Below are 11014 nucleotides of genomic sequence, written 5' to 3'. Positions count from 1 at the left end.
TTAAGAAATTTAAAGGCGTTGTTTACCAACCCAGTATTACAAACTGACTAAGTGTCCATGGTAAAGGAGGGGGATCTCCAACTCTCCAAGCAACCAAAAGATGATGTCGGAGCCACAGAGCACCACAACATCAGTGTTGTCGGAGAGAAGGGTGGACATCAGTTGTTATTTCACTAGGAACAATACAAGAGGGGGGGTGAATTGTATGTGTAGAAATAAACGTAACTTTTTGCGGAATTTTAAACATAAACAAATAAACAAGCTAAAGGAACACAAGGGATTTTTACGAGGAAAAAACTTCTTGGGCCCAACAAGAAGAAACAACCTCGATCACTAGAGATTTTAAACTCAACTCTTTCACTAATTAGGCCAAACAACTTTGTTACAACCTAATTCTACTCATGAGCCAAGTACACCTGGAGTTCCTAAATTCAAGTTCCTGAACAACTGTTCCCTTAACAGTTGTTCCTCTCAACTTCACTCGAAGTTTTCTCACTTTAACTTGCTTTACTCAAAGCTTCTCTCTTACAGAACTTCACTCAAAGTCCCCTTACCCAAAAACCAAAATACAGTTGATCAAATAAACTTAGTGGAATTAGAGTAAGAAGTCAAAGAACAAATTGCTTTTATGAGATACTAGGTGGCACTCTAAGTCAAACTCCATTTTGCTTACTATTGGAGTTTCGCTTAGCGCCTAATGACTTACGGAAGTCTAACACCGTCAGTCAAAAAGTTAATTGGATGTAATTTTAGAAAGTAGAGGGTATATGCAGGGCCGTCTCATGGAATATGGAGGCCCTGTGTTATTCATTAAAATGGGGCCCTTCAAAAAAATTATAAAGAAGAAATTATAAATTTTTTATTGTTATTATTTATCATAAATCGTTCCTTATAGTTTGGTAAATAAACCAAAACTAAAAAAAATCTATTAGAATCTTTTATTTAAACAAAGCCATCCTTCTAGCATTCTTTGAAGCGAAATCGTCCACCAAATCTTCATAATCAACTTTTTTCCAAAATATCGTTCTCTATTGCTATCAAGGCTAGTCCATTAAGTCTTTCTTGTGACATTGTAGAGCGCATATAGGACTTCAACAATTTCAACTTTGAAATACTTCTTTCTGCAGATGCAACAGTAACAGGAATAGTCAACATAATTCTATATGCAATAACTAAATTAGTTCATTAATCTGTTTTGTGATTATATTGCTTTAAACAACAATGATGAACTTGAGAACTTCTACTTTTGATGATAAAAACAACAATAATTAATTAATTAGTAGAGACAGTGGTATAATGTGACAGCATTACTGTAAATTGTCAAATTGATAATACTAATTACTAAGTAAATATAATTATTGTGGTTGAAATTAGTTCTCCCTCTATAATTTGATCGTATATCGTATATATGTGGTGCTTTAATTGAATAATTGGCGAAATGCTTAGATATTTAGTCTACACAATTAGTTGCCTTTGTTCATTCTCTAATCTATATAAGATAAGAACAGTTGCAAAAATTATAAAAAAATTACAGAAAACTCGAATACCCAGAATTGCAAACAAAGCAAACATGAAATCGAAAATCGCAAATAGGTACTGTCATTCCATCAAATAGGTAGAATTGCAAAAAATTAAAATTATAAGAAGTAAATTATAAAGTGTCAGAATTGCTATAAATCTCTACTAAAAAAATCAAAAAATGGCATAAAAAAAGTGAATTTACCTTAAAACCGAAGACTTTGATACAGATTCCTGATGTTTCACCTTCGGACTCCCACAATCAAGTTCCCAAAGTTCCCAACTTTGTTCTTCGACTTCCACAATAAATTAGCCCACAAATTTTGTAAATCAAAGTTCGAATTTTATTTTTTTTTGGAGAATTGGAGGATAAAAGAAATTGAATTCTTGGATATGAGTTGAGTGGATTTGAATATGAATCGCAATTCGCAAATAAATAGCACAAAAGAATTATTCCCGTTAAAAATTCCATTTTTGGTGGTGTTCTTGAGGGAAAGAGTAATGAAATTCAGATATTTTTGGCTAAAATTATGGAAATGAGATAATTTTTTTGAGGGAAGTTGAATGATTTCACGAGATTTTGGGGATTTTGATTTATGAAGATTGAAGAGGAGAGAGAAATATGGAGAAGAAGATGGGGAGATTCTTGAAACTTGCGGGTAATAGTGTGATGCAGCAGTTATACTTTCTTTTTTTTTTCCCCTCCATCTGTCAACTGAAATTGGGTCCCAAATTTTGTGAGGCCCTGTTCCACAGAACCGGTTGTACCGGTATTGGGCCGGGCCTGGGTATATGGTGAATTTGAAAAATTAAAAGGATCTATGGTGCCAAAAAAATTTATCAGATATATATCATGAAAAAACGGTCAAATTAAAAAAAATTCTCTCCCCATCTAGTTATTGTATGGTTGCGTATACATTGGATTGTAACACTCTCTTTAATTACTTAGAATTAATATTGTTGCTTTGTTAAAAAAAAAAAAAAAACTCACAGACGGGCAGTGTGAAGTCAAATGGAAAGGGGTACTGAGACCAAGCTTTTTTAGATCATCATTGCACAAAGAAAAACATTAATTAGCGCAATGGAGTAGTATTGATAGGTTGCACCAAAAAACTAGTATTGACAGGTAGCTTTTTGGGGTCCAGGGCTATGAAATTAAAAGTCAAAGCATGACGATATCAGTTGAAAGGCAAAAGTTGTCTTCTTTTGCGCATTTTCCATTGAAAGGAGTGATTTCAAACACGATAGTATGCTTGCTTGTTTACTCTATCGCTTCCAATTTTACTACCACTCTTTTCTCTCTCCATATTTCATGGTGCTACTCTTTAAAGATTTTGTCATCACCATTCACCGCTACATTTGAGAAGCACAGCCCGAAGACGTGTAAGGGTTGGTTATTTGATCGATCCTGCGCTCTTCCTGTACAATAATTGTGTTCGAATGCAATAGTCGTATCTGTTTGCATCATTCTCAATTTCACACTAATTATATGTATTTTCAAATTCGTCATGTTAGGAAATCGGTGTTGTAGTTTGATTAATACGGAACAAAAAATCAATGAAATAATAAAGGTGAGAAAACAATAAAGATGAACAAACTAATAACACAAGGATTTACGTGGTTCAGTCAAATTTGACCTACGTCCACAAGTAGGGGATTAGAGCTTCTTCACTATAATGGAGAAAATCAGAGAGAATAATACAAGGAGTCCTAAATTCTAAAGGCTAAAAGTGTTTCATAAGTTGTGTGTGTAAAGAATGAACACTAAGAGGTCCTTTTATAGCATAAGGAACCCCGCACAAGAACCCTAGAATATACTCCGCACAAAACCCTAAAAATAAAAACTGATTCGGAAACTTATCTGCAAAACCGCGAGTCGCGGTATACTCTCGGCAGTCATTCGTAAAACGGGCGTAACTTTCTCGTTTCTCATCGGAATTGGGTATATGACCTATCGTTGGAAAGCTCTTTTAACAAACTATCACCTCCAATTTAAATCACATCAAAATCATTTATAGATTGAGATATATGTGCATTCAAAGTTAGTCTTATGTCATTCACAAGATTTCAATTCATAATTAACAATCTCCACCTTGACTTGAAACCGAACAAACAAGGTAACTCCACCTTGAACCAAAAATGATGCTCAACCAAACACCATAGAACCTCCACCTTATACAAAATTCCATAAACCTACCCATTGTAGGCAATCCAGAAAACGGACATCTTCTATAATTGTGTACCGATGCGTCTTCGAACACAAAATCCGTATACAAAACCATCACATGGCCTAGATCGAGAGTATAAAGTCACCAACGCTAGCATGCTTCCTCAAATTGACCAAACTCTCTTCAAACACTTCTTCATCTCAACAACAAACTCAAAAGCAATTCTAGAAACTGAATGATAACAATAATTTCTAAATTGCAATAGTACTTAATAAACACAAAAGTACCAAATTTGAGATAAGAAATAGCATAACTAGAACAAAATCTAATGCATAACCAAGATTGCTACTTTATTATAAACTCAAAAACAATCTATCATAGACTCCAAAACAAAATCCATACGATTTCTCATTTTACCAAGAGATCTCAAAAGGGCACCAGTCATGAGGAGATCGTAGAAACCGCAGCCCCAAATCTTGTAACCCTAAAGTGCAAGATCATCGTCAGAAATAGCGTCGGCAATATTTGCAGATTCACCCTCATTGGACCTTTCTCCATTTTTCTTCTTTAATTTCCAACACTCAGATTTAATATGACCCTTCACATGACAATAGTTACAGATTTTTCCAGAATTCTTTCCACCATGAGCAACCAAAGCATTTGTGTGAGCAGAATTATTAGATTTATTAACCAATTTAATTTATTGTCAATTAAATCTATTTGAGTTAAGGCCTCCTTAACATCCTGCAAACTCAAATCATCTTTACCATATAATAAGGTATCTCGAAAATGCTCATACGAAGGTGGTAAAGAACACAACAACCTAATAGCCATATCCTCATCATCGATCTCAACATCGATGTTTTGCAAATTCATAATTATAGAGAAGAATTCATCTAAATGAGAATCAAGCGGTTTACCTTCTACTAGACGAAGATCATGAAGTCTAGATTTTAGTAGCAGACGGTTGGTCACAGATTTTGTCATATAAAGTGACTCCAACTTCAACCACAAACCCGCAGCAGTCGTCTCTTTGGCAACCTCTCTCAAAACTTCATTAGAAAGACTTAAATGAATCGCTGAGAGTGCCTTCAAATCTATCTCCTCCCACTTCTCATCCGTCATACCCGAAGGCTTTTTGGATGCACCTTGTAGAGCCTTATGACAACCACTTTGAACCAGGATGGCTTTCATCTTTAATTATCATAGGCCAAAATTTACTTGCCTATCAAATTTCTCAATATCGAATTTCATTGATATAATCAAAAAATCAAACTTGGTCTATAAACACCTAAGATCTTAAACAACCAGGCTCTGATACCAATTTGTTAGGAAATCGGTGTTGTAGTTTGATTAATGCGGAACAGAAAATCAATGAAATAATAAAGGTGAGAAAACAATAAAGATGAACAAACTAATAACACAAGGATTTACGTGGTTCAGTCAAATTTGACCTACGTCCACAGGTGGGGGATTAGAGCTTCTTCACTATAATGGAGAAAATCAGAGAGAATAATGCAAGGAGTCCTAAATTCTATAGGCTAACACTACAAGAAAATGCTACATTAATGACGGCTGGACAGCGACGGCTAGTAAAACAGACGGTATTAGGGTAAATAACGACTGCTTCAAACCGATGGCCCCCACCAACGGCTTTTAACAACATCACCGACGGCTCAAGCGGATGCTAATATCAACGATGGCTTAAAGCCGTTGGTGCCTGTACTATTTTGAATTTCCGATTTTTAGGATTTAGGCGACGGCTTCAAACCGTCGCTGATTTAGGTTTGGCCGTCGTTAGTTAACACGACTTAAAACCCCTGCTTCCTAACCACGACTGTTTTTCAAAATTTCCTCCTTCCTACTAAGTGTAACTCGTTTTTGAAGAACTTAGGTTTGCTAAGCGCGAAACAACCGTCGAAACATTGAAGGCAATTCCGGCGACCGGGTATCATCGACCGGCGACAAAGACCACAATTTCGACGGTAATTTCTACCCCTCTTTTTTTTCAATATTTTTTTTTTCTTTTTTTACCCTAAAAATTGGGTTTTTGGATACAGTTAACTACAAGACGCCGCCTACAAGACAAAGGCCACAAGACGCCGGCGGAAATCAGTATTTTAGCCGCCGCCTCCTCCGACACGCAATTAACTACATCACGACCGCCGCCTACGCTGCCTCCGCCGCGCGAATCCGTAGCTTTTATCTGGTAATTCATGTTGTTGTTTAACAATTGTTGTTTAATTTGTTTAATTTGTTGTTGTTGTTTAATTTGTTGTTGTTGTTGTTATAATATTTGGTAATTAGTGTTGTTGTTGTTTAATTTGTTCTTGTTGTTGTTTGTGGTTGTTGTTTGTTGTTGTTTGTTGTTGTTGTGTAAGCATTATGTTGTTCTTGTTTGTTGTTCTTGTTTGTTGTTGTTTTTTATTTTGTAAGTAATGAGAAGTGCGAGGAAGTATTTGTACTTGTTGTTTGTTGTTGTTGTTTACTTGCAAAAAATGAAGGATTCTTTCACATGTTTTGCAATTTGTTGTTGTTGTTGTTGTTGTTGTTGTTGTTGTTGTTGTTGTTGTTGTTGTTGTTGTTGTTGTTGTAATGTTATAAATATAGTTTAAGCATTATGTTGTTCTTGTTGTTGTTGTTGTTCTTGTTGTTTACTTTTAAGCTTTGTTTTCCATCAGAAACTACCACATTTTGGTTAGTCATTTTCTCTGATTCTTCTTTCTTCTTCTGTTGAAAAATAATTCACAAGTGTGTCTAGCTTTTATCTTTAATTAAGCGAGAAACCAGGCAAACAGAGAAAAACAGGGGAAATATAGAAGTGAAAGAAAAACTTAGAGAGAGAGCTAGTTGAGAAAAAGAGTTGTAAGAGAAGACACAAGTAACTTAAGGGGGGATTTGTCAAAGAAAAAACTTAAGGGGGGGAAGTGGACTCAATTTATAACTTGTTCGAACCACAAACAGACAAAACTACCACAACCTTTCCAGCTTTTTGTAAGAGTTACTTTCAAGTGCATAAGTCTTTCTTTTAATGTGCATTTTATCTGTAGAAAAGAAAGTGGTTTAGCATAATAACAAATTCATATCAAGTACTTGTGATTAAAAAGGTAGAAACAATTTCCTTAAGTTCATATTGTTGTTGGTTCGATATTTGTAGATTAGCACAAAGTCACTATCATGTAATGTTATAAATATAATTTAAGTATTTAAATAAATATGTTTGCATCGTCATGTGCCTAGAATTGTAGAATTGTACTATTGTGATTGAAATGGTTTAGTATTTGTAGAATTGGTCACTATGAAATGGAAGGAGCGTTGGTGGATGTCTGATAGATATGACAATGGGCGTAACTTGAGTCCCGAGTTCTTGAGGGGGGTTGTTGTTTTATATAGGTAATCATGTCTAATCCTAAGGGGCGCGGAGGTCGAGATGGCTTAGGTGGAAGCCAAGGTTGTGGGCAATTGATTCCCAGGGAGCTTTTTGAGTCACCAGGAGCTCCAGAAAGCCCGAACCTTGGCTCTGAGACGCAACGAGATGATTCTCAGGCACGTGACATTGGTGACCACGTACCGGAGACGCCGAGCAGCTAGAGGGAGGAAGCTGAAGGGTCAAACAGTGCATCAAAAAGGGTTTTGAGCCCTACTGGATTGTGGTAAATTTCTAAATTAATATATGATTCATAATATTTATATTTTCAATGATATTGACAATTAAGTGTTTGTTTCAATTCAGGTTTGATGATAACAAAGTTAGGGGTCATCACTGACATTTTCCAGGGTCATTTTCGAGAACCTTGGTTTAACTACGGTGAGGTGGACGATGCAACAAAGACGCATTGGTGGAACTCATTCACGGTATGTATGAATCAAATTATGAAGAATTAAATTTATTATATTAGTTTATTAACAACTTATTTTAATGTTTGTTAAAGGGTCTTTACGAATGGGCTCCTGAGTTAGATGGCCAAGTGAGAAAAGCATACCAGATGAAAGCTGGAAATCGTCTGAGAGATTTGCGGTATTGGGTGCTCAACAAAGCTAAAGAAAGGCCAAAATGGTTGGGGAAAACCATTTATGAAACAATGAAAAAGAAAAGTCAGGAGCCTGCATTCCTCGAGAAATCTGAGAAGGCGAAGAAGAACCGAAGAGGTGGCTCCATCTCTAATCCAGTTGAGCCGTCGCACTTTCAGGGTTCCATCTCGGCGGCACAACATGCTAAAAAGATGGTAAGAATGTTTCATATGTATTACTTAGTTTGAATTTCATGATTTTTTCTGTATATGTAAAAAATAAAGTCTATGTTCAACAATGTGTACAGGCAAACAGTAGAGGATGAGTACTCCCTACTGCCCCCGAGTTGTTCTTGAAGACTTATTTCAAAACTGTTGCTGGAAAAGGAGAAATTGCAGCAAACAAGAGAGCAAAACAAATTTCGGTACATACCTTTAAACATATATTTAAGGCATTATAGGCTATTTTATTTGAAAATGAATGAATTTGAGTAGTTTTAAGTTAGTTTGAATCATAAACACCTCAAACATCCTATATATACTAAGTTCTTAGTGTTAGATTATAGTTTTCATTGAAATTGCAAAATATAGGAAAGTTAAAACCAAATATAGGTCATTTAGCTCATTTTAGCCCATATTGCTTGAAAATGAATGAATTTGAGTAGTTTTAAGTTAGTTTGAAGCATAAACACCTATAATATCCTATATATACTTAGTTCTCAGTGTTAGATTGTAGTTTTCATTGAAATTACAATATATAGGAAAGTTAGAACCAAATATAGGTCATTTAGCTCATTTTAGCCCATATTGCTTGAAAATGAATGAATTTGAGTAGTTTGAATCATAAACACCTCGAACATCATATATATACTTAGTTCTCAGTGTTAGATTATAGTGTTCATTAAAATTACAAAATATAGGAAAGTTAGAACCAAATATTGGTCATTTAGCTCATTTTAGCCCATATTGCTTGAAAATGAATGAATTTGAGTAGTTTTAAGTTAGTTTGAATCATAAACACCTCAAACATCTATATATACTTAGTTCTCAGTGTTAGATTATAGTTTTCATTGAAATTACAAAATATAGGAAGTTAGAACCAAATATAGGTCATTTAGCTCATTTTAGCCCATATTGCTTGAAAATGAATGAATTTGAGTATTTTAAGTTAGTTTGAATCATAAACACCTCAAACATCCTATATATACTTAGTTTCAAGTGTTAGATTATAGTTTTCATTGAAATTACAAAATATAGGAAAGTTAGAACCAAATATAGGTCATTTAGCTCATTTTAGCCCATATTGCTTGAAAATGAATGAATTGAGTTTTAAGTTAGTTTGAACCATAAACACCTCAAACATCCTATATATACTTAGTTCTCAGTGTTAGATTATAGTTTTCATTGAAATTACAAAATATAGGAAAGTTAGAACCAAATATAGGTCATTTAGCTCATTTTAGCCCATATTGCTTGAAAATGAATGAATTTGAGTAGTTTTAAGTTAGTTTGAATCATAAACACCTCAAACATCCTATATATACTTAGTTCTCAGTGTTAGATTATAGTTTTCATTGAAATTACAAAATATAGGAAAGTTAGAACCAAATATAGGTCATTTAGCTCATTTTAGCCCATATTGCTTGAAAATGATTGAATTTGAGTACTTTTAAGCTAGTTTGAATCATAAACACCTCAAACATCCTATATATACTTAGTTCTCAGTGTTAGATTATAGTGTTCATTGAAATTACAAAATATAGGAAAGTTAGAACCAAATATAGGTCATTTAGCTCATTTTAGCCCATATTGCTTGAAAATGAATGAATTGAGTTTTAAGTTAGTTTGAACCATAAACACCTCAAACATCCTATATATACTTAGTTCTCAGTGTTAGATTATAGTTTTTTATTGAAATTACAAAATATAGGAAGTTAGAACAAAATATGGTCATTTAGCTCATTTTAGCCCATATTGCTTGAAAATGAATGAATTTGAGTAGTTTTAAGTTAGTTTGAAGCATAAACACCTATAATATCCTATATATACTTAGTTCTCAGTGTTAGATTATAGTTTTCATTGAAATTACAATATATAGGAAAGTTAGAACCAAATATAGGTCATTTAGCTCATTTTAGCCCATATTGCTTGAAAATGAATGAATTGAGTAGTTTTAAGTTAGTTTGAATCATAAACACCTCAAACATCATATATATACTTAGTTCAATGTGTTAGATTGTACTTTTCATTGAAATTAAAAAATATAGGAAAGTTAGAACCAAATATAAGTTGTTTTTGCTCATTTTAGACCATATTGTTGGAACATGCGTGCATAAGAGTATATTATTTAACCAAATGCAGGAGACGTACAACAAGAAGCTAGATGATTGTAGCACTCAAGGGTCACCGCCAAACCCTGATTTGTTGTATTGGGAGACAGTTTGTGGGAGGAACAGAGGAAAAGTGCAGGGGTTGGGTCAGGGAGATCATTTGTACTACAACTCTTCATCTGGGCGAGGAGGAGTTGGCTCTTCACAACCATATGAGCCATCGATTTTTTCTCAGCTAGAGGCGCAGGTGGAGGCCAAGGTCGCTGCACGGATGGTAGAAGTGGAGGCAAAGGTCGCAGCACGTCTGGAAGAGTCAAACCGGGTCCTCGTGCAGGAAATGATGCAGAACATGACTAACTTTGGCCACTTGTTCTCAGGTTGCAACACATGACCCTCTCCACAACGCAGACCAGAGGATGACCCGGGGTTTGGTGGTGGCGGCACTAGTGCTACAGAGACACCCGCCACAGTGTAGTTGGTTTGGTTTTGGCAACTAGCTAGATTACTAACTTATAGTTTCCATATACTTAGTCTAACTTATATTTATCGGCAAATATCTAGTTTTGTTTTTAGGTGTCTCGGTATAATTTTTTGGAACTCGACTTTTACTCGATTTCCTGACACCGAGATTTATTTTGCGTACATATAATTCATCAATGTAGCTTGTTTAATTATAGACGTTTAGTGTCTAAATTTCCGGACATTGAGATGTATTTTGTGTACATAAATCTAATCTATTTCATTTTTAAGTTGCATATTTCTTTAGTTTTAAATATAGAATGTGATCGAGGCGACGCAGGAACATGTTTAATGTAGTATATATTTCAGTGTTGGCGTGCAGTACAGGTTTAAGTATAATCTTGGAAAACATTATTATATTATTTAATATAATAAATAAAAACAACGACGGCTAAACTTGAACCAACGACGGCTAACCAGTCGTTGTACAAGAGAGCAATGACTGCCAAGGAATCTAAATTCAACGACG

General features: G+C 34.7%; 2 long non-coding RNA genes across 2 annotated transcripts; one reads left to right on the top strand and one right to left on the bottom strand.

Moving 5' to 3' along the window:
• Positions 1-834: 834 nt before the first annotated feature.
• Positions 835-2615, bottom strand: LOC125492370 (uncharacterized). Its single transcript, XR_007268940.2, has 2 exons — positions 1724-2615; positions 835-1121 (listed from the first exon to the last, which is right to left on the bottom strand). It is a non-coding gene; the product is annotated as an uncharacterized LOC125492370 (long non-coding RNA).
• Positions 2616-2687: 72 nt separating this feature from the next.
• Positions 2688-10781, top strand: LOC104882868 (uncharacterized). Its single transcript, XR_008967469.1, has 3 exons — positions 2688-2901; positions 5591-5895; positions 10058-10781. It is a non-coding gene; the product is annotated as an uncharacterized LOC104882868 (long non-coding RNA).
• Positions 10782-11014: the final 233 nt, after the last annotated feature.

This window comes from Beta vulgaris, chromosome 8, assembly GCF_026745355.1.
Source record: "Beta vulgaris subsp. vulgaris cultivar EL10 chromosome 8, EL10.2, whole genome shotgun sequence".
Classification (NCBI taxonomy): domain Eukaryota; kingdom Viridiplantae; phylum Streptophyta; class Magnoliopsida; order Caryophyllales; family Amaranthaceae; genus Beta; species Beta vulgaris.
This window is presented reverse-complemented; position numbering and strand designations above follow the sequence as displayed.